The sequence below is a fragment of the Podarcis pityusensis genome, assembly GCF_964106645.2.
Source record: "Podarcis pityusensis genome assembly, chromosome: 7".
Taxonomy (NCBI): Eukaryota; Metazoa; Chordata; class Lepidosauria; order Squamata; family Lacertidae; genus Podarcis; species Podarcis pityusensis.
The window spans coordinates 63826010-63848315 of NC_138031.1; the positions used below are offsets into that span (position 1 = coordinate 63826010).

Consider the following 22306-nt stretch of genomic DNA (forward strand, 5'->3'; position numbering starts at 1 on the left):
TTGCCTTTTGATGATGAAAATGAAATGTAAGCATCTTTTGAAACAGTTCTTATTGGATCAATATTATATTAAGGACATACTCGCTGAAAACAGAGTTGTGCTCTTTTCTTTTTCAAAAAAAAGAAAAAAAGAAAAATCCTGCTAATGATGAAAACAAATGAGCAAGATTTATCTTTTTGACAAGTCATGTGGGTGTGAATCCTTAATTAGCATATAACAGGTTTAGACTCTCATTTCCCCCATAGGGCGTGGGAATGACTTAAAGTAGAAAATCCCAGTTCCATAATCAGCAAGGAAAGCCAAGAATGTTATTTTAAAATGAATCTATAATGGTGGAGATAGCAATCTCCCTGCTCGTCAAGGTTGGGTTTTTGTTTTGTTTTTTCATTTTGTTTTTTAAAAGCAAGTCATTCCATCTCCCCAAAACTCAGTGACCGCGCTTTGATGACAAGCCAGATGGCAGTAGTTCCTCACACCCAGTGCCAAGGCGCCTGATTGGAGCTGCAATTTACCTTCCGTGGTGAAGCACAGGGCTGGAGCATACCACAGCTGCGAATTTGGCTGCCTCTAGTAGGTATATGTGTGTGCACAGTTGGTTCCTTCCCAATTTGGATTCAGCAGGTAAGAGGCTGCGTCGGTACCCAGCAATTATAAAATTGGCATGCCCTGGATTGTTTACTCACAGTAATATTCCTACTGGACTTTATTAAAACACCATCTGTCGTGGAACGCTGCAGACAAAGAATCAAAACCAGAAACATGTCTTGAACGGGAGATGGGAAGCAATGCATACTTGTGGCAACCCTGGCGCAAGCTCAGGTTAATGGTTTTTGAAAGAAAACCATTCCCAGCCAGCCAGCCCAATTCTCCTTGAAATGCAGCTTTAGAAGGAGGAGAAGTGGCCGGAGTTGGGGAGGAGAAAGAGAGCTTACATTTTTCTTAATGGATTTCCCTGCTCTTGTGGTACCAGCTAGAAAAAGAAAACGAAAACTATGGTCAGGCATCAAGCTGTTTTGTCTTGCGTTGTGAGTCATTCTGGAAAAGGAGGTAAATGAGAGGCTGTGGATGGGCAGAATCCAGCTACAAAATTAAACAGGGAATGATTTAAGGCAAAGCCATCCGATGAAATGGCGTTCAGCACCACAGCAGAGTTCTGAATATTTAATATATAAGGTGACGAAAGACAGTTCCAATAAATATTAATAATTATTATAAATGCCATCAGGGCTGGTAAAAGGGGGCTAGATTTAGATAGATAGATAGATAGATAGATAGATAGATAGATAGATAGATAGATAGACAGATACTTCTCTTGCCCCACATTTCTGCTGCTGGTTTTTTTTAAGCCAGTAGCCAGTTATCAGAAGTGGTCAAGCATTCTTTATTTTGTTACTTTTTATTTTTGGTACACTGCAACTACAATTTTAAAAAATGAATCAGATAGCACTCTAATAAAATGCAAAATGAATAATTAAATATGCAGATGCAAGGAATAGTGAGACTTGGGCTCGGGCACATTTTTTTCAGTTTGCCAAAAAGGTAGCTGTCAGCTTAGGAATCACACGTGAGGAGTGTGCATGCCCACATGTAAACAAGACCCAAATCATGCTGTTTAAGATTAAATCTGAGATAAAGGGAGTGCAGTGTGAGCCAAGAGCAACCCCTGGGAGAAAAATCTAAGTGCACTAAAATGCCTGGGTTGCTTACGAACCGGTGCACTGAGATCTCTCTGTGCCGAATGAGAAAGATAGTCTATTTGGGAGACCCATGGGGGAAATGAACACCAATATACAGAGTCACTAGTCTCTAATTTGCTCTTTAAATCCAGACACTGCGCTCAGACTCTTTGTGTACAAGGGCACTCCAATGTCTGCAACCCATGGGATATTTGCTTTCTCCGGGTGCAAAAACTGGCCAATTTTGAGGCTGGAGGAACAAATAGACATTTTACTTTCATACAGTAGGCACGTTTCTACACACTCACACATCCACGCTTCATGCGAGAAGCATGATCAGAGTCCAAGGACATGTTCTAGACAGGCAAAAACACTCAGGAAGGGTAAGAAGTGAGGGTTGGGTTTGGCTATGGCCTGGGGAAAGTAGATGTGACTGAGAAGGGGGGGTGTGATGGGAAGAGACCAAAGTGCCAGGTAGAGAGGTTAAGTATTAGGCCCCTAGCCCCTAGTGTCCCCTAGTGCCTTTTTTAAGGGAAATTCTCTTATTCTGAATAGGATTCCTCGCAAGAAAAAGGAAAAGTTGAAAGCTAGGCCCTAGCCTGAGATTCCCAGCCCCTGCACTATAAGATAACATTTACGCTTGTTATTGCACCATTCATGGCACCTTCACCAGTCTGAGGCCCTTGCTTCCCTTGCTCATGTCAAAAATTGCTATCTTACTGGTACCATTGGCCTCCTCCCCGCAGGAGACATGGAGGCAGCCATTGCATAATCAGCTTTTCACCTTCCTGGATGAAAGAAAACCTCAGGAAGGGCCCAACAACGCTGCCTACTGTTCTACAGCAGAATGGTTTTCGTGATCCCGAAGTCCATTAGGAATTTAAATGAGGCAGCTAATTATGAGAACTAAGCATCCTTCCCACCCTCTGCATTTGCACTGCACCGAAACACCCTCCTCAAAGGAAGAGTGCCAAAATATTTTCACAACCATCAAGATCCCTGCTGGTCTCGTGTTGCAACTGCGCGGATGCCTCTGGCACAAGTGTCATTTCATAGCCTACCTGTGCCTTGGCACGCACTCAGAATGGCCTCTCACACTGTGCAAGGCAAACAGGCTCAAGCTGTATAACATCTGTGCCAGCACTTCGGCATCCTTATAAATCATTTCACAGCTCTTACTGGGGCAACAAGGAGGGAAACGCTGGCATATAAATGTAAATCATTTATATTTCCTCTGGAACGGAATAATAATGGGGCTTATTTGCCAGCTCTGCATTGTTCCAGGAAGCGGGTTAATGGGAGCATTGGTCTTATGGCTTCTGAAAGGGGAGTGGGGAAAGTGGATTTGCTGAAGCCATGCAAAAGTGATTAGAATAATTAGTAGCACTTCTGACAGTAGGATTCGTGTTCTGTGCGGCCGCATTGCGTAGTTGGTCTGAGATCTACCTTACTGCAGGGAGTAATGCCTTTCCTTCACCTCATGGTATGTTTGAAATAAGAAAAGAAGCCTCGACTCAACATCCATCTCCCCAACAAGCTCATCAGTGTACAGAAGCTGGTGCTATTCATCTACAAAAATGGAGGTGTTAAATGACAAGTTGATAGCCGGCAACAGGGAAACACTTTTGCAGAAATACTTTGGGGCTTATCTTTGACTTGGACCTGAGCATCGGGTCCCACTTAAGTGATGATCTGAGTTCTGCCTCACACACTGCACCCAAGATGCTGACACAAGTTGTGCCTTGGAAATTGACTTAGAAGGATAGGTGAATCAGGAGCACAACTCACAGAAGCACTCATTGTGGACCCTGGCACTGAGCTAGCACCCAGTAAACAGAAACTATTTAAATCTAAGACTAAAGACTAAGACTAAAACTAAAACTAAGATCCTACCCCAAGCCAGGACCCTCAGGAGCAGCAGTCCCCATGTCATAGCTGTCAACTTTTCCATTCTCTTGCAAGGAATCCTATTCGGAATAAGGGAATTTCCCTTAAAAAATGGAAAAGTTGACAGCTATGCCCCATGTTGGACATACTGTACTGAGGAACCAGCATCCTTGCCCTCAAAGACCTCACAGGTCAAACTGTTCACCACAGCAGAGTGTCCAGCTCCAATTAATGGAGTTGCACTGACAACCAAGTGGCTATTCATTTAAATATTCCCATTCTCTAGCAAAAGATTTGGGCTTGGAAGACCAAGTCAGGAATTATACAGTTTACATCCAGTATGCATTAGGACAAATTGTTTTCCCCATGGGACCTGTTTGGAGAGACCTGTCCAGGGTTCTGAAAGACCTGCCACTGACCATTCTTACTTTCCAATTCCAGTTCTTGGCATTTTGATTTACTGCCCATTCTCTGCCTTTCAGCATCTGCTCTTGCTATCTCTACCAGATGACTGCATGGCCTTCACACTTGTTGGAACAGGGCAACTGTGCACTTAAAAATGTAATGTATGAACGCAACAAATGTGAGTTTGCAAACACATGTCAAGTTCATAACTTTGCTCTTTCATAAAGCCTTGGGAGAATTAGTTGGTTTTATATTTTAAATCCTGAGCAGGATCCAGCCAAAGCTAAGCCCTTTGAAGGGCCACTCACTTTGATGGGAGCTATTTTAATGCATTAGCTTAACTCTCCTATTGGAATCAATTACATTTTGAAATACTGTTGATATTGTATGTTGTATTGTTAGCTCTCCAGTGCTCCAATCTGGAGGAAGATCTGGGTATTATTATTATTATTATTATTATTTAATAAATATAGCAGACTTCAAAGAATTCAGCTTGGGCAGAAACATGATTATTTCATTGCACATTTCGATGGTTTTATTGTGATTTTAAGGAAGAGTCGTTTCATTTTGTTATTTTTTACATTCATATCCCACTTTTCTTCCATCACAGAGTACAAGACAGTGTGCATGTAGGTCCCATATGGTCTTCCCTCCAGAATCCGGATTAGACCCAGGCCTGCTGAGCTTCAGCAAGGTAACAGTCTTGTGTACCTCTTCTAAAAGGCTTGCATAGAAGAGCTGGCGATGCACTACATTGGCCCTGTAGAGGGATGAAAAGATACTTTCAACTTTGACTTCACTTATATCTTATGTCAAGCAACTGGAGAAATCACTTGTTCTTGGGATTTAATCTGGGAAATTTTTAAAACATGCCTACAGAAGTAATGAATAGTAATTTATCTAGCAATTTATCTGTAATTTCATTAATAATAGTCTTGCACTTGGATATGTCTGTACTTGAATATCCATATTTGGCTCAAAGACAAACATTTATGTAACCCTCTATGATCCTGAAGTTTTGAAATATTTATTTACCAACTGTGGATTTCATCACACAGCCACATACAACCTTGAGCCAACTAGACATAACATTTTTGATGTGGTTTGGCCTTCTTTCTTTCTTATTTTTTTATCAGGATTTGTATCCTGCTTAATCATCCATAACCTCATCATGGCTTGGCAGATTATCTTAACAAATTCAGTTGATGTGGATGTGATCAGACTGGCAGGAATTTAAATGTTGTGCACTCTGTAATGCAAAGACACTCTGCTGTTTAATCTGGGAATCCGTATCTGTGTGTATATGCTATCATTGCCTACACACTGCCTACACAGGATTACTATATGTCCGGAATAATGTCCGGGGTGGTGGTGGGAAATTGGCAAAATGTCTGTGATTCCCCCATAAAGCTTAACAACTTTTGTGCCCAAAATTTTACTTCTTGAAATACACACCAACATTGCTCCTACAAGCAATAGACCAATGTGTGCACAGTGACTGAGAAACCAATATCCTGTTCCTGAAGTAGGAATTATCCTGCATGATATCTACAATATTTACAACACTTATGCTGTTACTATTCCCCTCCAATTCAATTCTGTCCTCCTGCAGAGGTTGGTCTGCATGCATGTGTAGTCTACGATACGATACGATAATCTTTATTGTCGTTGTCCCATACAGAACAACAAAATTGAAAAAATCTACATCAGACATTCAAACACCAACAAGCCTGCTATCCCAGCTATACCAGCCTGGTTAACCTCCTAAAAACTCTGATACCCCATAATTAAATACAATATACTTCCATAGAGACTACCTTACACTGCATTTAAAACCAAAATCACATTTGGATAAAAACTGTTTCTCAGGCAGCTAGTCCTAGTCTTTATAACCCTGTACCTTCTTCCAGTAGGCAGAAGCTGAAAGAGATCATTTCCGGGGTGTGCACTATCCTGCACTATCTCTGCAACTTTCTTATGACACCTGGAAGCATAGATTTGATCCAAGGTGGGAAGAGTGCACCCAGTTATTTTCTCCACAGTCTTTACAACCCTGGACAGCATTGTTTTTTCCCTGACCGTGCAGCTCCCAAACCACACACACAGACCATAAGTTAATACACTCTCAACAGTACTAATTATATGCTCCTCATTAATGCTAGGAATAACAGCAACTGCAGGGACCTATATAAGCCCCACCAAGGACCAGCCAGTAGCATGCACAATTATATTGTAAAACATCTGCACCGCTGGCTCTTGCAAGCAGCGTCTCATTTTGGGTGACTCACACAGGCTCAGGCTTGAAACGATATTGCCACCTTCTTCACCCACATCTGAAGGTTAAGTCACGTTCCTGGATTCAAATTATACTTTCCAAAGCAAGCCCTGCTTTTTGCCCTGCTGCACTGAAGTCTTTCCCTGTCTTCCAGGATAGCGAGAGCTTAGAGAAATAAAATGCAGTTGACCTGGCCATGCCTTGAGTGTTGGGCATGCCTGCTTGGCACCCTTCTTTACCAGGGTTCCCTCAGGAAGCTGAGCAATTTTCCTCCTCTCTGGCGCGTGGCTTAGATGACTTATCTATTGCTTGGGGACAAATTGGCCACCTCCACTCTGCTGAGCACCACCCTGCCTTCTCACCCGGTGCAAGGGGAATGAAACCTATTCAAATCAATGATGTTACCTGCAGAAAAACCATTGCATCTAAGAAGATTAATCTACACCTGCCAAGGCTGCCATCCGGTACATGCTTACTTGGAAATATTCCCACTGAACACCATGGGGCTAAAACATGCATAAAATTACCACCCACCTACCCCCAAAAAGATAAGAACAGTCTTGCAGCCTAGGCCAGATTTTCAGTCCAATCCAGAAACTGAGCCAATCCCACTTGGTTTTACCCATTCCTGGAATGTACCACTTCAGATTGCAGCTTGGTGATTGCCGTTTTCTCATTTACCTTCAAATGTAGCATGAAATTGTGAAATCTAACCCACAGAATCTATGATTCAGGGCTCTTCTTGACATGCTAGCTTTCCTATGACAGTTTTGACCCCACTGCAGCTCTGGGTATGCCTCCTTCCATCTCCACTGACTTGTTTTCCCTGATTATTTTATTAAATGGTATTTTTTTTAATGATATGGAGAAAACAAAGAGGTGCACTCAGGGATTCCCATGGGAAGAGGGATTACTATTGCCCCTCTCCATCCGGCCTCTGGCGTTCACACTGAAAAATGGCATCCCATTTAAATTTTCCCATGAAATGAAGCAATGGAGAATGAAACCCGGTCCTTTTTTTTTTTACATAAACCTGCCCTCCAAAACTGCATTTTTCCCTCTCTGCGTTCTAATTCTGTGTCATGCTCTAACATGATAGACTATGTGTGCGAAACATCTCCAGATGTTACTGAACTGAAAGTCCCACCAGCCCCACCAAGCACGGCCAGTGGCCAAATGCGCTGGGAGTTGTAGTTCAGCAATATCTGAGCCAAAGTTCCCCCCACACTTGTGTTAGAATGTTGAGGACAGGATGTGAGAAAGGGGGGAGGAAAATGGGAAGGGGTGTGTCTGTGAAACCACATGCTGTTGGCTCAGTGTGGGTTACACCGCAGGACAAATTTGATGTATCCTCATTTTAATATGAAGATGAAGTAAAAAGCATAAGTGGTAAAATCATTCCTTTGCAGTCTACAGCATTACAGAGACAGATACACAATTTCCAGATGCACAATTCTACTCCTCGGTTTCCATCCAGATGGGGAATTCTCTGACGCTGATGATTCCATGCTGCAACTATTTCTTTAATCTCCATCCCAAACTCTGCCCATCTTTGATATTGACCAGATTTAGCAGCATTATAGAAATTCATTACACCCTCTGAGCAGACACAAATAGCTGTAATAATACATAAGGTGCCGAGGCGGACAAGTCTTGGCATTTAAGTAGAATTTATCTCTCTTATCGGGGACATAGTGCTGAGATTCAGAAAGGGAGCCAATCCCCTTTGCATGCAATTACACCAGAAAGTGCAAAACAAACAAATAAAGGGCCATCTACATTGCACAAACACTGAATCTTCGATGACGGGAAGGGTTATCTGTACAGCTTTTTATGGGTGACATCCCTCAATAGAGAGATCCCTCGTGGAGATTTTAAAAAAAGAAGTGGAGAGAGTGTGTGATCCTCATCACACTAGTGAACTTGTTTGCAAGATTGGAAGAGGGGGAGAAGCAGGGGGAAAGTGATAATAGACTTCTTTGTCATCAAAGGGTAAAGAAATGTGACAATCTAGAAACTGGTTTTAGGGCCCCATCTGCTAAACCAGAGAGAAATCAAGATTTTACAGTTCTATAAATATTTTAGTGTATGCCATCATTTATGAACTCTGGCAGCTATCATAAAATCTCTCTGACTTTTGTTACAACTGCATATAAGGCCAGAAAATTGCATCTCATGGTAAAACATAAAAACCTAAGTAAAAGCACCATTCCTTCCAGTATATTCTAAAAATATACAACCTCCCTGTCAGTACATGGCAGGGTAGTTACCATCCCAAGATGCCTGTTTCTCTCCCGTTTTCCTTTATCTGATCCTGCCCTGGTCTTTACAAACCTTTTTGTATCCTTTTATGTTCCATAAATAGCGGCCATCACAACAGAGCAGCCAAAATAGCTTTTACAGTGTCACAACATAGCTGTAAGTAAGAGACACTTAGGTGATGAGAATGCTGCAGATATATACAGGGGGAGAAAAAATAAATGTACACTGACCTTTTGCCTAATTACCTTTGATATGATTTTTATCCTTCGGTGGAAAACTTATTTAGCACACTAGGGTTGTGGGGACGAGACTAGCCTCGGAGAAGATTCTCAGGACTGTAATCACCGAGGAGTGAAGAACCCAAGGCCGTAAGAGAGGAAAAATAAGGGATGAAATATATTCTAAGATTAACACCCCACCCCCACCGCATTAGCCTATAACATGCCTAACTCTGACTGAGGTTTATATGCTTTCCCAAATGGTCTGATCATCACACACCATTGGGAATTATAGGCCTAGGCAATAATTTGAAAAAAGCCAATCTCTACATAAATTATATTCTTGTACTATGAGAGGTTGTATTTATTCATGTAACCCAACCAATGTCTTCTCTGAAGTAAATCTCGCTGAGTTTAATGAGACTGCCTCCCGTGTAAAGGTGTACAGGATTAAAACCTAAAAAGTCTGCAGTGTTAAGTCTATAGCAGGCACCCCCAAACTCGGCCCTCCAGCTGTTTTGGGACTACAGCTCCCATCATCCTTAGCTAACAGGACCAGTGGTCAGGGATGGTGGGAACTGTAGTCCTAAAACAACTGGAGGGCCAAGTTTGGGGATGCCTGATCTATAGCTTCTCCCATTCTTAGGCCTGGGGCAGATAACTGGCTTTTAAGCATTACAGATAATCTGTATCTACCGATATACAAACACACATTTTCTAAATGGGAAAGCAGGTAACAGATAAGTCATATGATGTACTATCCTATTATCCAATCACAGTTCAGTAGCAGCTCACAAACTTGTAAAGCATCCAATAACATACATTCAGTTCCTACTAGCACTTTATTTAAACATTGATGTAGCCCTGGTAGTTGTTGTTTGGCACCAACATGTGTCAAGGTAATAGAGGCTATCAAAAAGCAGGTGGCAATTGCAAAATATCACACATTAGCTTTCCAAATTTTGAATATTATTATTTATTACATTTAAGGATCACTTCACATGATGCAATTTACAATGTATTCACAGCATACTGAGTGAACAATTAAGTAGATTTAGATAGATGATAGGTAGATAGATTAGATAGATAGATAGATAGATAGATGATAGATAGATAGATATAGATAGATATATATATGTAAATATATATGAAATACAAAAAATAAACCATTCTAATGCATTGCAAAATAATAATGATAATAATTTAACAGCTTAAAATTAAACAGGAGAGAATAACGCTTAACACAGAAATAAAAAAAGTAGTTTACAAAACATCCACTCATTCCAGATGATGCATCTATTTCCAATACTTTTCTAGACCACTTTTCATTTAACACAACCTCAAAGCAATTTTACAGCAAAACAATAAATCATAACAATACAGCAAAATACATCAAGGTCACAGCATATATGCTGGTGAAAAACTGGCATCAATGGTCTGGGAATGGCCAAGCAAAAATATGTGGGTTTAGTAGGTAGAAGAAACATGCCACCATTGATGTCTGCTATGTTGCAGGGGAGAGTTCATGCTATCAGGTGAGGGCCACCCTGTCAATATGGAGTTCTGCAGCTCATGGGATGGCCAGCAGGAGATGTAAAAGGAAGCTGTGGTCAGGATATCCAAAGAGCAGGCAACACGGGAGGAAGAGAAACTTACTTGATGGCAGGAGGTTCTGATGAGCCCATGCACATTTTCAAGGCATGAGTGGAGATACAGGGCTCTGTGGCTTAGGCCTGCCCCTGCCAGCAAGGCAGCCTCCTGTAGCATCCTCCTGGCGCATCCATACATTTGACTCATGTCATTAGAAGATGTAAGCAAATATTGGCATGTGTACATAACTGCTTCTCCATTCCATTGAGATCCTGATTTGGCCAGGATTGCCCCTGACAGCTACTTTTGCTTGAACAATCCTGGCATCCTGGGGACAGAGAGCAGTCATGCACAGTCTCTAGCACACTAGATAGGGCAGCCCTCTGACTTGTGGCCCATTAGGCTATAGTTCATCAGACAGTTGTATCATGCATCTGATACACACTTCTGAGCAGCAGCCTAAGAGCACAGTTCATTGAGTGCTATTTCTACACAAGTTGCACTGAAATGCGATGGCATGGATCTGCAAGGCAGTGGACCTTGTCCATTCCCATTTATTTCCTTTTTTCAATGAAGGAGTGTCAGGTTGGGGGACGGGTTAAAAGGCAGCATGCTAACATCATTGCATTAAAATCATAATTGCTTTGTGTGTTATTCCTCACTTATTAATGTGCCTGTTTGACAGTATCTCTAATAAACCCCTCTCTATCTCTAATGAGTTTAGTCCACAGAGGGTATCTTTCAGCCTCAACAAGCCACCAAGCAATTTAGGTCTGTTGGCAATTTCTGCTTAAGGTAGGTCACAAACTGGAACAAAAATTAACGCTGTCCATAATGATGGTACTTGTTCAAGCAGCTTGGGGGTCACACACAAGCTTCTTTGCATCACAAAGTCTTCAAATTCTTGGAAGTCAATGCAGAATGTTCCTAAGAAGCACAGAAGAGAGGCTCAGATTGAATGGAACCCTCATTTGATGTCATGTCCCAACACAAAACTGAACTAGACTGACTGCAGAAAATTTACACCAGAATCAGGAGTACTTCCCTCAGGCCAGGGGTGAGGAAACTGTAGCCTCTTGTATATTGCAAGGCCACATCTCTCATCATCCTTGACCACTGACTGTGCTGGCTGAAGTGGATGGGAGTTGGAGTCCAACAACCTTCTGAGGTCCACAGGTTCTCCTTACCTGCCTTAGGCCCAAACTCAGTGCCAGCTTTGCACACAAACAAAGTAAACTATGGTTTAGGGTCTCAGATTACAACAGGTCTTTTTAAAAATCCCTGCTCCTCTAAATTTCAAATGTGGCATAATTGGTTAAAACTAATTAAAGGAAATGGGGACTCTAAAACAAACATTATTGTTTAGATATGACCAAAGTATGCTTAATGGTTGTGTTTATCTGTTCATAAATAACCTTAATTTACCTTAAAAATATACAGTGGTACCTCGGGTTACATACACTTCAGGTTACATACGCTTCAGGTTACAGACTCCGCTAACCCAGAAATAGTACCTCGGGCTAAGAACTTTGCTTCAGGATGAGAACAGAAATCGTGCTCCGCAGCAGCAGCAGGAGGCCCCATTAGCTAAAGTGGTGCTTCAGGTTAAGAACAGTTTCAGGTTAAGAATGGACCTCCAGAACGAATTAAGTACTTAACCCGAGGTATCCCTGTATATCATTAGGCCAGATGTCCATAAATTGCGAAACAGTGGCAGGCGAGGTTTGATGTTTACACATTTTGGGGATAACGCTACAAGGCCTCTTAAATTTGGCACAGTTTCGGACCTCAGCACATCTTAATCCCTCCCTTCCAGACTACATTTTACAGGCAAATGTGTGTGAGCTGCTGACCTGTGTTCCTCTTCCCCACATCATCACAGGAATGCAGGTGGGGGGGGTGTATGACATTGTTATTGCTTTAATACTTTCTTACTCCCATATATGGCAACCAATGAAAGAGAGGGGAGAGAAATCCTATCATGGTGTTATAACGTGTCTCTTTTTTTAACTACACATTTACTGGGGAGATGCTTTCTAACAGCTGAGTTTTATATTTGGGCTTTCATTTTAGGGTATTTTGATTATATTTTTTGGTACCCGGTTATGCCCTGGTCACATCTTTTTAACTGCCAAAAATAAAAGAAGTATACACTTTTTAAAAGATACAAAGGCACTGTGTCATATTATCTGGAGGCATCTATCCATCAAAAGAACATTGAAGTCCATCAATGATTCATCTTCACAAGAAGCACTCTGACAATGGAGGCAACCACTGTTTCTCAAACTTTGGTCCCCAGCTGTTTTTGGACTACAACTCCCATCATCCCTGTCCATAGGTCCTGCTAGCTTGGGATGGTGGGAGTTGTAGTCCAACAACAGCTGGGGACCCAAGTTTGAGAAACACTGACTTAACCAAAAATTGCAGAATGTCTGTTCAGAAGTAAGTCCAAGTGAGTTAGAATTACTGAATCGGAACAACATCAATCCATAGAAAAACCAATTGACATTTGTTCTGATTCATTTGTAAGCAGCAGATTTTCCCAGGGGAAAGTGGTGAGACAGGTGGAAGTGCTCTTAGTCATCTTTTTGGTGCCAGATTGAGACATTTTTGCTTCGGGGTATTTTAAAGGTGAACCTAACTAATTTGCTGTTTCCAAAAACAACACATGAAGTGAACCACAGCCATCCATCAAAATTCGCAGTTCTCTGAATTTTGCAATACAGCTCTCCAGCCAAGCAATGGGTGCAAAAATTCATATCCTAGAGTAAAGTTTGCATAGGATGAAAATATTAGTGAAAAGAACATAGAAAAATGCATTAGATTATGGGACTTTTTTTGGGAAAGTGTGATATTAGGGGAAATTATCACTAAGCTGTGGATAAATGTTCACAATTTTTTTTTTTAATGGGAACTGTTATGGAAATTTGGAGAAATAAACTTAAGATTGGAAAAAAGAGAAACTGAGAAAAACCAAAACTAACAGATCCACCCATGTCTACTGAGCTGGTACCTACATGGGAGAATACCTGAGAAGGAATCCCACTGAATATTAGCACTGGCAATACATATGACTGAGCAGAATTCTCTCTTGTGTTACCTGCAGGCTAGAAAAAACTTCTCCTGCCGAATTCCAGCCTGTCGCGCAGCTTCAACGAAAGAAAAACTTGACAATACATCCTGTAAGTTAAAACACTTTCATTGTTGAGCCCTTGAAGGGACACTTAACAGAACAGCAAAACAAGCCTCGGACATCATTGGATTGTAATGGTAATGACTTATACGTAACCACTGGCATAAACATGTCCCAGAGACTGGTAGAATCACGTTGTGCAGTTATCTAAAGCAGAAAACAAAGCAGCCTATGGAACGAGTTGCTTTTCTCGAATAGCATTTTCTTTCTTTCTTTTTTTACTTTCACCACACGCAGTCAAGTCTTTTCGAACGATCAAAAAGATGTTGACACTTTCCAAACGCACTGCTATTAAAATATTTTGTCACTACTTCAGTACATCAAATGATGCAATGCCTAAGCTCCCCAGACAATGCACAGAACATTAGAGAATTAGCTTAACATTCTGACAACCTTGCGATTTTATTTAAACAAGTTCTTCCCTCCCAATTCCCTACGGAGGCGCGATTGTGTCTTTCTGTTGATTGTAGTGGACATATCACAGATTCCTAACAACTTTCCCAATGGACCACCCACAACATCCTTTGTACAGTGCTACCACTGCTGGCCCTATTCAACACCCCCTACGTTCTACTTTATTTTCTTTCTTTCTCTCTCTTTAAAAAAAAATGCTAACACTGTCTTCAGATCAGCAGAGACTTTAGCCTGCCATCTGTGCCTTCGTGATGCAGTGCATCCTAACCAATTATTCCCAATGTGCTTTGGAGTAAACAAAATGTCGACCATAATAACAAAGAAGATTTAAAAGTAAAACAGCCCTGGAGAACTTTTGATGAGAGTTGGTTAGAAGGCCAGCTCCAATTAGACCTCAGTATTGGGGGAAAACATTGTGAAGTAATGGATCATGTAGAGCCAAACTACATGTTACAATGCAGCCATGTGCAACATGTCTTAACTACAAAGCATGTTAAAAGGTAAAGGGACCCCTGACCATTAGGTCCAGTCATGGCCGACTCTGGGGTTGCAGCGCTCATCTCGCTTCACTGGCCGAGGGAGCAGGCGTACAGCTTCTGGGTCATGTGGCCAGCATGACTAAGCCACTTCTGGTGAACCAGAGCAGCACACGGAAACGCCGTTTACCTTCCCGCCAGAGTGGTACCTATTTATCTACTTGCACTTTGACGGGCTTTTGAACTGCTAGGTTGGCAGGAGCAGGGACCGAGCAATGGGAGCTCACCCTGTCACAGGAATTCGAACTGCCAACCTTCTGATTGGCAAGCCCTAGGCTCTGTGGTTTAACCTACAGTGCCACCCGTGTTCCACAAAGCATGTTAGGCAAGTGCAAATTTACATGCACTAGGAAAGTGTTCTGGGAGCGAGGGTTAGCTGCTTAGGTGAGTGCTGCAATTTCTAGGGGACAGTAGTAGCTTTGAGAGTGTCCACTCACTCCTCAAGTTCTCCATTGCAAAGTGTCTTCTGATGAGATGCTTTACAGTGGAGAAATGGACACCAGCCTTATATTACCTGCCATTGCATTGTGCCATATGCTGCCAGTGCTTTAAGATCAGCATCGGAGACCCTCATTGGTGGCCTACCTTTAAGATGGGTTTGATTGGCAGGGCTTTTCCAGTGGTGGCCCTTGTCTTATGGAACTCCTTCCCAAGAGATGCACGGTTAGCCACTCCAGTTGTAGCAGTAAAAACAAAAACAAAAACCCTACCCATTTCAATTAACTGATGTATCTTTTGGACATGCTATTGTATTTGAATTTTTTATACAGCTATTTCAGCGGTTTATTGCAATGATTTTAGAAATGGTTTTATATTGCTTGGTCTAACATAAGACTGGTTCTGTGGTTTTGGAATTGTGAGAGTTTTATTAGGATAGTGCCTTTTACAGTTGCATTGTTGTTTGCCGCCTTGGGTGGTCACAGTTCAGAGAGGCAACTTATTAATATTTAAGAGAGATTAATAAATTGTTTGGTCAGGACCAAAAACAGCAAACTCACATATTCTTCCCCTCCACTCTGTCCTAGAAGTTCCAGTGAAGCAAAACTTCCCTGTCCTTCCATGACTGGAGTGGAACTCAAAAATCCACATATTTAATCAGGGACTCGGTTGTAGAAAACACAATTTCAGGTTGTCCACAGAAAGACCCAAGTACATAGGGAGCTTGCATGGACAGTCAGAGACACAGAGCAACATTGGGGGGGGGGGGGGGTTCCTAGGACTAAGGTGAAACTGTGATGCTCCCTGCTATTTTTGCTAATGGGTGCTGCATGCTCTTTAAGTAATCTTGTTATATTTATAGCATCAAAATGTGGTTTTTGTTGTTTTGTTGTGTTATTATGAAATTGTTTTTGTAGTGTTTGTTTGAAATGCATCCATTTCTTCGTTCTAAGCTACTTTGAACATGTGTGTGTGTGTGTGTGTGTGTGTGTGTGTGTGTTAGCAGCATACAAATAAAATGGATGGATGAATGAATGGATGAATGAATGATTTCCCAACAGGTAGGTCACTATTGCTTGTCAGTAAGGAGGGCAGGAGATAGCAGGCAGGTTGGTGCAGTGCATATGCACCAGCAGAGTCCATTAGGTGTTTCCACCATTGAGTTTTCACTGCACCAGTCTCCCTGCCATTTTGAACAGTAACTGATGGCATGGTGAGGTGCTAACTGTAACCTGCTCTTCAATCAGTCATGTTGCCGTTGCTCACCAGGAGGAGGAGGGGGAGGGACAAAGTGGTGGCAAGGTCTGCATGGTGCCAACGCACCAGTGGTTAGTACTGGATTTGTTCCGCTGGTGTGTTTGCACAAACCAACCTCCCTGCCTCCGCCTCCTAGTAAGCATCAGCAGTGTGACTGATCAAAGGTCAAGTGAGCCGCAGTTTCACCAAACTACACTGTCTGCTACCACAGGTGAACAAATGGTGATGGTTGACTTATTTCAATTTAGTGAAGTCAGAGATCTCTCAGTCAATAGCAACAGGCATTTCCAAGTCTTTCTTTACCTCAGGTTTTGTTCTTTTGCCTCAGTCTGATTCTGGGAGTAGAATGGCAAAACAACTATTTTCTCGCAATTTCTGTGCTTTAGTTGGATATCTCATGGGTTTCTCCAGAAGAATTTGCCAGACTGGGTCCAAATGATGAAGTGAGATATATCCACTTTGGTGAATATCCCCCAGAAGCAGAAACAGGTCACCTGATACCTGTTAGGCAATCCAAGGACAAGGTGTGCAACTTTTCTGGTTTGTGCCTTCTACAAATGAAAAACAACTTAGATTTGGTGATTCTGAGGGAGATAAATATGGTAATTTACATTGTAATTATTCAAAGCCAGCATTGACTTTGAAAACAAATATATAGATATTATCCGCATCTTGCCCCTCCCATTTGTTCATAAGTTATTACTGATTTCAAATGTTACTGGGTTCTCTCTCCATCTCTCTAGGATATGGATCCCTTATAGGCTATTTTCAAATAAGAGCTTTTCCCATGTGTTCACAGCGACGGTGAATGACTGGAAGGCAACAACAGAGTTTTGAAATAGCAACGGCCTCAGTTTCTACTACAGCTCATTTAGGGCTCCTGAGAATTCAGAAAAGCTTTAAAAAATAAAAAAGGCTCCTTTTTGTTACATGATATCAATTAGGCGTTTAATAGTTACAATGGGAGGCGACTTTCCAATGGAATTTTTAACACAGTGGAAACAAATTACCTCTGAGATGCTTATCATTCATAATCCTGGCGGTAATGAAAACAAAGTCATGGCAGAGCACGCATCTTGTCCAGAGCTCTGGCCACCAACTAGAAACGGACCGCAAGGCAGCTCTGGTTTGAGTCAAAGGAGGCCTGGCTGGCTTGCCTCTGACAGCAATAGGAAACCCCATGGGAAAGCAGAGCGCCTGCAAAGGAATGCTGGCTGAGGACAACGCATCGGACAGATGTTGTTTTGAAGTGGGTATCTCAGCGCTTTGATTCATCTCAGAAGGGACTTATACAAAGGGCTGGTTCATGCACTCTCTTGGCTGTGGATCTTGCTTCACATGGTGGAGGAGCAGACAGGCACATGCTCTCTTTCTCTCTCTCTTTCCACCATGCAATAAGGTAGCGTGTAATGTAAGCACTCCTTGCATAGAGAAGCACTGACATGTATGCACATTCAGCATGTAGCATGGGTTGCTGGAGCCCGGGGCAGTGCAGGTGTTGCACCCCTGGTGGACTGGGCAGTGCTCAGTCCCTTCAAGAGCCAGCATCTAATCAAGGGAGCCTTTCCTTTCAAACTAGCCCCAACCTGGGAGCAGAGATAAGGCAGAGAAACACAAAGCCATGGGACCACCTTGTGGTCTCCTGCACGTGGCTACAATAGGGCTTCCCCATGTTTCTCTTCCTCTCAGCTAGCCCAGGGATGGGGCATGCACCGCCATCCCTTCGCCGGCCAGAGGAGGAGGCACTGCTTCCACTGCAGTCATAAAGGCCTGGCCCAGATATGACTTGCTTCCCTGAGGCTCCAGCCTCAAGGCGGGAGCCTGTTGTGGGGGCACCTGGTTGCACCCCCTCATAAATTTGCTCCTGGGGCCATGGCCCTCTGACCTCTCCATGCTACACCACTGACATTTAGAAAGTAAGAAGAGCCTGCTGGATCAGACCAGTGGCCCATCTGGCCATGGTCTCACATGCTGCCTATGGGAAGCCCCCAAGCAGAACCAGAATGCAATAGCACTCTTCTCTCCTGTGGTTTGCAGCAACTGGAAGCATACTGCCTTTCCTGTGGGCATCTAGTTGACCACTGTGGTAACAGACTTTCAGGCCAGGTGGGTCTTTCCACCATCCATCCAAGACCAGTAGTTTTGGGGAAGGAATTATGGATTTAGGTTGGGATTAATAAGGAAATAAATATGGACAGTATCCAACAATGAGCTTCTGTGATCACAACATGGAAGTCAACTCCTAGGGGCTGAGATCCCTTCAGCCCTCCTATTAAATATTTGAGGAGGCTGACCCCCCATTGATGGAAGTTGCCATTCAAATGGTGTGTGCGTGCTGTGTCTTGTGGTGGATTATGCGGGGGGGGGGTGTTACATGGTTCCTCCAATATTTTATTCCAGTTGGCACCCCGGGATCACCAGGACTTCTGCTTCCACAATCACAATTCCCCTCCCTCTCCTCTGCCCATGTGCCCCCCATGCCCTCCCCCAAACTGTTCAGGGGTGGAAACCCATTACAGATTTGTGTGTGTGCGCGCGCACAGCACTTGCACTTCATGGCATACTGCCCTAAGTAACCCTTGATTACCATTGGCCAGCATATATTTACAATTGGTGGAAGCAACTGAGGCTCTTGCATACCCATAATGCAACAAAGGAGGCTGCATTCGGAAGCATGAGAAGATCTGGCCCTGAAGAGCAGTGTAACAGCAGCCCTTGGGAAGCAGAACTGGGCCACCAAAGAACAGCTGCCAAAGAATAAATAACACTGACTTCTACCATGACTGAGTCCAAACTGTGGTGGAAGGGCACTAGTTTTGGCTTTGCATGCATGTTGAAACCAGTGGTGATTATTGGTCCTGGTAGGGCAGCATGTAGGGAGCCAAACAGTAGGTGGCACCAGAGCCAATTCTAGTCCCCATCTCTCTCCTTGCTGAGCTGTACAAGGGCAACACTGACACCCAGGAAAAGGAAGCTGACAGTGGACTGCTACCCAATGGACAGGATGCAAGTAAAAAGACAGGTAGGTGAGACCAGGCTGAGGTTGGGGGGGGGGGGTGCCTCATTCCCTCTAAGGGACCATCCTCTTCTGGTGGAAACCCTCATGCTTAATCTTATGAGATGCTGATTCAATAGGGGGGGAATAAGGCTGCAAATTGGAAATGAAAGGAGGCAACTGTACTTGCATGGCGAGGCCCCAGGCCCCACAGTCCCCCCCCCCCCGAAATAAACACACAGACATGAATATGTTGGGTTTATGGGATAAAATAGGCCACAACTTTATTGATTATAGATGTGAGCGGTTGGGCTTAGGCATTTGGGTGAAGCCAGACTATATCCTGCCTATCTGCAGGAAGTCTGTAAAGGGTCAACCACCGACAGGGGGAGCCCTGTGATATAGCCCTATGATATAGGGTCATGGCATGGCCCTAGCCCACGCCCAGGCTTCGGACAGGAACCACACCCCTGGATTCCCTTAACGGGATACCCTTAACGAGGAGGGGCAGGCGGAGGCAACAACCTCCCCTCCCATAAACAAGGCTTACCCACTGCCTAAGGCTGCAACTTGGAAATGAAAGGGGGCAACTGTACTTAAGTCAAAGGGACTGTACTTAAAGGGATTGTGGCAGATGAAGGCAATTTATTATTTAGTGGATTGAAGGCACAATTGAAATTTTTTTGATAACATAGGATCAGATTATCAGTCTAACAACAACAACAACATTTATACCCCGCCCATCTGGCTCAGTTTCCCCAGCCACTCTGGGCAGCTTCCAGCACATATGAAAACTCAATAAAACATCAGACATTAAAAAAAAAAAAACTTCCTGATACAGGGCTGCCTATAGACATCTTCTAAAAGTTGTGAATAATAATTTTGTTATTTATATTATTTACTATGCAAATAAAGTCAGACCAAATGCTGCCCAATAACAGTTTAAATCCCTGTCTTTTAAAGCTGACTAATCTGTTTTGGAAGGATTGTTTTAAAACACCCACAATGCTCTATGGTGGTGTACATATGTATGGGTTATTGTGATCCCCAGACTTCTCCCCCCAAGTGGTTCTCACAAGGCTTCCTGATCCCTGTTAATGAGAAAGGAGAAGGCCCAGGGAACAAAGGAAGGACATAAGCTTCTCCCCAGCCACTCCACTTTTTGCTCATTTGATGTGGTGGGGCAACTAAATGAAGGATCAGGCCTGTGAATGGTTGAGGAATTAAGCACAGTAGGGTTTGACTGTTGCTAGCTTCCTCGAAGCGTCCCTGTTAATGTTGCCTTTGGGCCGAAAGACCACAAATAAAGGTCAGAATTCTCCATTAACTTGGTTTTGATGTCCTCATTTCCCTCCACTCCACCCCAGCGCTCTCCTTCTTAATAGCTTCTTTTATTTTCCAAGCACTACATGGTCAGCTCATCGATTAGCGGTCCCATACAAAGCGGCCTAATGACGGGTCATCCTTAATGAGAAAAGTGGCTGCTCTTGAAGTGGCGCAACTTGGGCCAGCTTCCCCACTGAGTGCCGGCATGTCATGCTTAGCCTCGCCTTTCGAGTGCAAGAGCCCATGGAAAATCGACAGCGAACAACAGCCGGGCGCCCCTGAACAGAATGTACCATGTGCGTGGCTATTTAGTGCTGTGAAAGAGAGAGCACTTCCACAATTGGGAGCGAACATAAGGAGTCCTTCAGAGGAGAAAAGGGGCCTTGGCAAATTTATAGACTCCCCTGAAAGCAAGCGATTACAGATCATTATCCAATTGAGACAGATTGATGGGACGGGGTCAAAGTAATATCGCAGAGCTCGCTGAAGGGACAATGCCTGCCTGTCAGTGGTGTCCGGGAACAGAGAGAGAAAGGAAGTCGCCACACACAGAGAGCAGAGGCTGAAACTTGTCCCGAAAGGCTGATTATACATCACTGAGCCTTGTGATACTATCAAATAAAAATTGCACGATTGGTATCATTGGGTTAAAATCATGGTTGGTAGCAAAAATTCGAGATAGGTAGCATGTGTGTGTGTGTGTGTGTGTGTGTGTGTGTGTGGAGGGAGAGAGAGAGACAGAGACAGAGAGAGAGAGAGAATCAGGTCCATCTAATTCACACATCCTAAACAAAATGTGAACCAAAATCCACTTGTCCTTCAAAATTCACATGCCTTCAAGTTTTGTGCTGGAGTTCTCCAGCCAAAAATACTAACTGCACAAAAATGTGTACATTAGGAGCAAAAAACATAGTATTTATATATAATAGAAAATGCATTTTATCAGTGGGAATTGTTTGCGTGTGTGTGTGTGAGAGAGAGAGAGAGGTCTGAGTCTAAGAAACAGCACCTCTGTGTTTCATAAGATTAAGGAGATTACTTGTAAAGTGGAAGTGAGCACTAATTAAAATCTTGAGCAACCAGCCAGCCAGTCAAAGGGGCTGTAAGTTTAGCTATTCTCTGCTGGAGAGAAACATCAAGAAGCTTACTGCCCACTTCACCATTTATCAGCCACATATCATAGGCAACTGCTGATACGATGTGGCGAATGGCCACAGCTAAGGAAGGGAAGATCTCTCGATTTCAGTTTTTTTCATTTTTTCATTTTATAAAATTCTAACATATTAAGTTTTATAAACAAGAGCAGTAACACATTACAGGTAAGTTACAATAGAATTATTGCAAGGCCTTGAGCACAGTGTAAAGTCACCACCAGGACTCATTTTTCCAATCTTAAGTTCACTTTTCCACATTTCCACATCAATTTGCATTTCCTAAAAAAATAGCCCTCCTTAAAATTCAGCAGCATTTTAATGTGAATTTTTCCTAATATACGCATTTTTGCAAAGCGGTTTTTCTTAGTATAGTGCATTTTGCCTTTAAATACAAGCTGATATGCCTTTAAATATCTCCATTTTGCACTTGAGAGAGAACATTCTGTGACAGTAACCTTTATCTTTATTGTTCTAAATAAACATAGTCTCATCAGTCATCGTATTGTGACAGCCATAAAGGCTTCACAGGGCATTTTATTAGTTTGTTAGATAAACTTAATTTTTTCCAAAAAAAAAAAAAAGAGAAGAAACCTCTCAAATGAATTGCAACCAGCTTTCAGAATAACAAATACATTGTTTACAGTGAAATTAACTCCATCTGACATCCACAGCCACCATAT

At 42.8% G+C, this 22306-nt stretch overlaps 2 long non-coding RNA genes across 2 annotated transcripts; one reads left to right on the forward strand and one right to left on the reverse strand.

The window, feature by feature from the left end:
- Positions 1-338: 338 nt before the first annotated feature.
- On the forward strand, positions 339-4731 carry LOC308482149. The gene is made up of 3 exons (XR_013989088.1): positions 339-621; positions 4046-4146; positions 4591-4731. It is a non-coding gene; the product is annotated as an uncharacterized lncRNA (long non-coding RNA).
- LOC308482117 lies at positions 4478-6822 on the reverse strand. The gene is made up of 2 exons (XR_013989050.1): positions 6257-6822; positions 4478-4728 (listed from the first exon to the last, which is right to left on the reverse strand). It is a non-coding gene; the product is annotated as an uncharacterized lncRNA (long non-coding RNA).
- Between the last annotated feature and the right edge of the window lie 15484 nt (positions 6823-22306).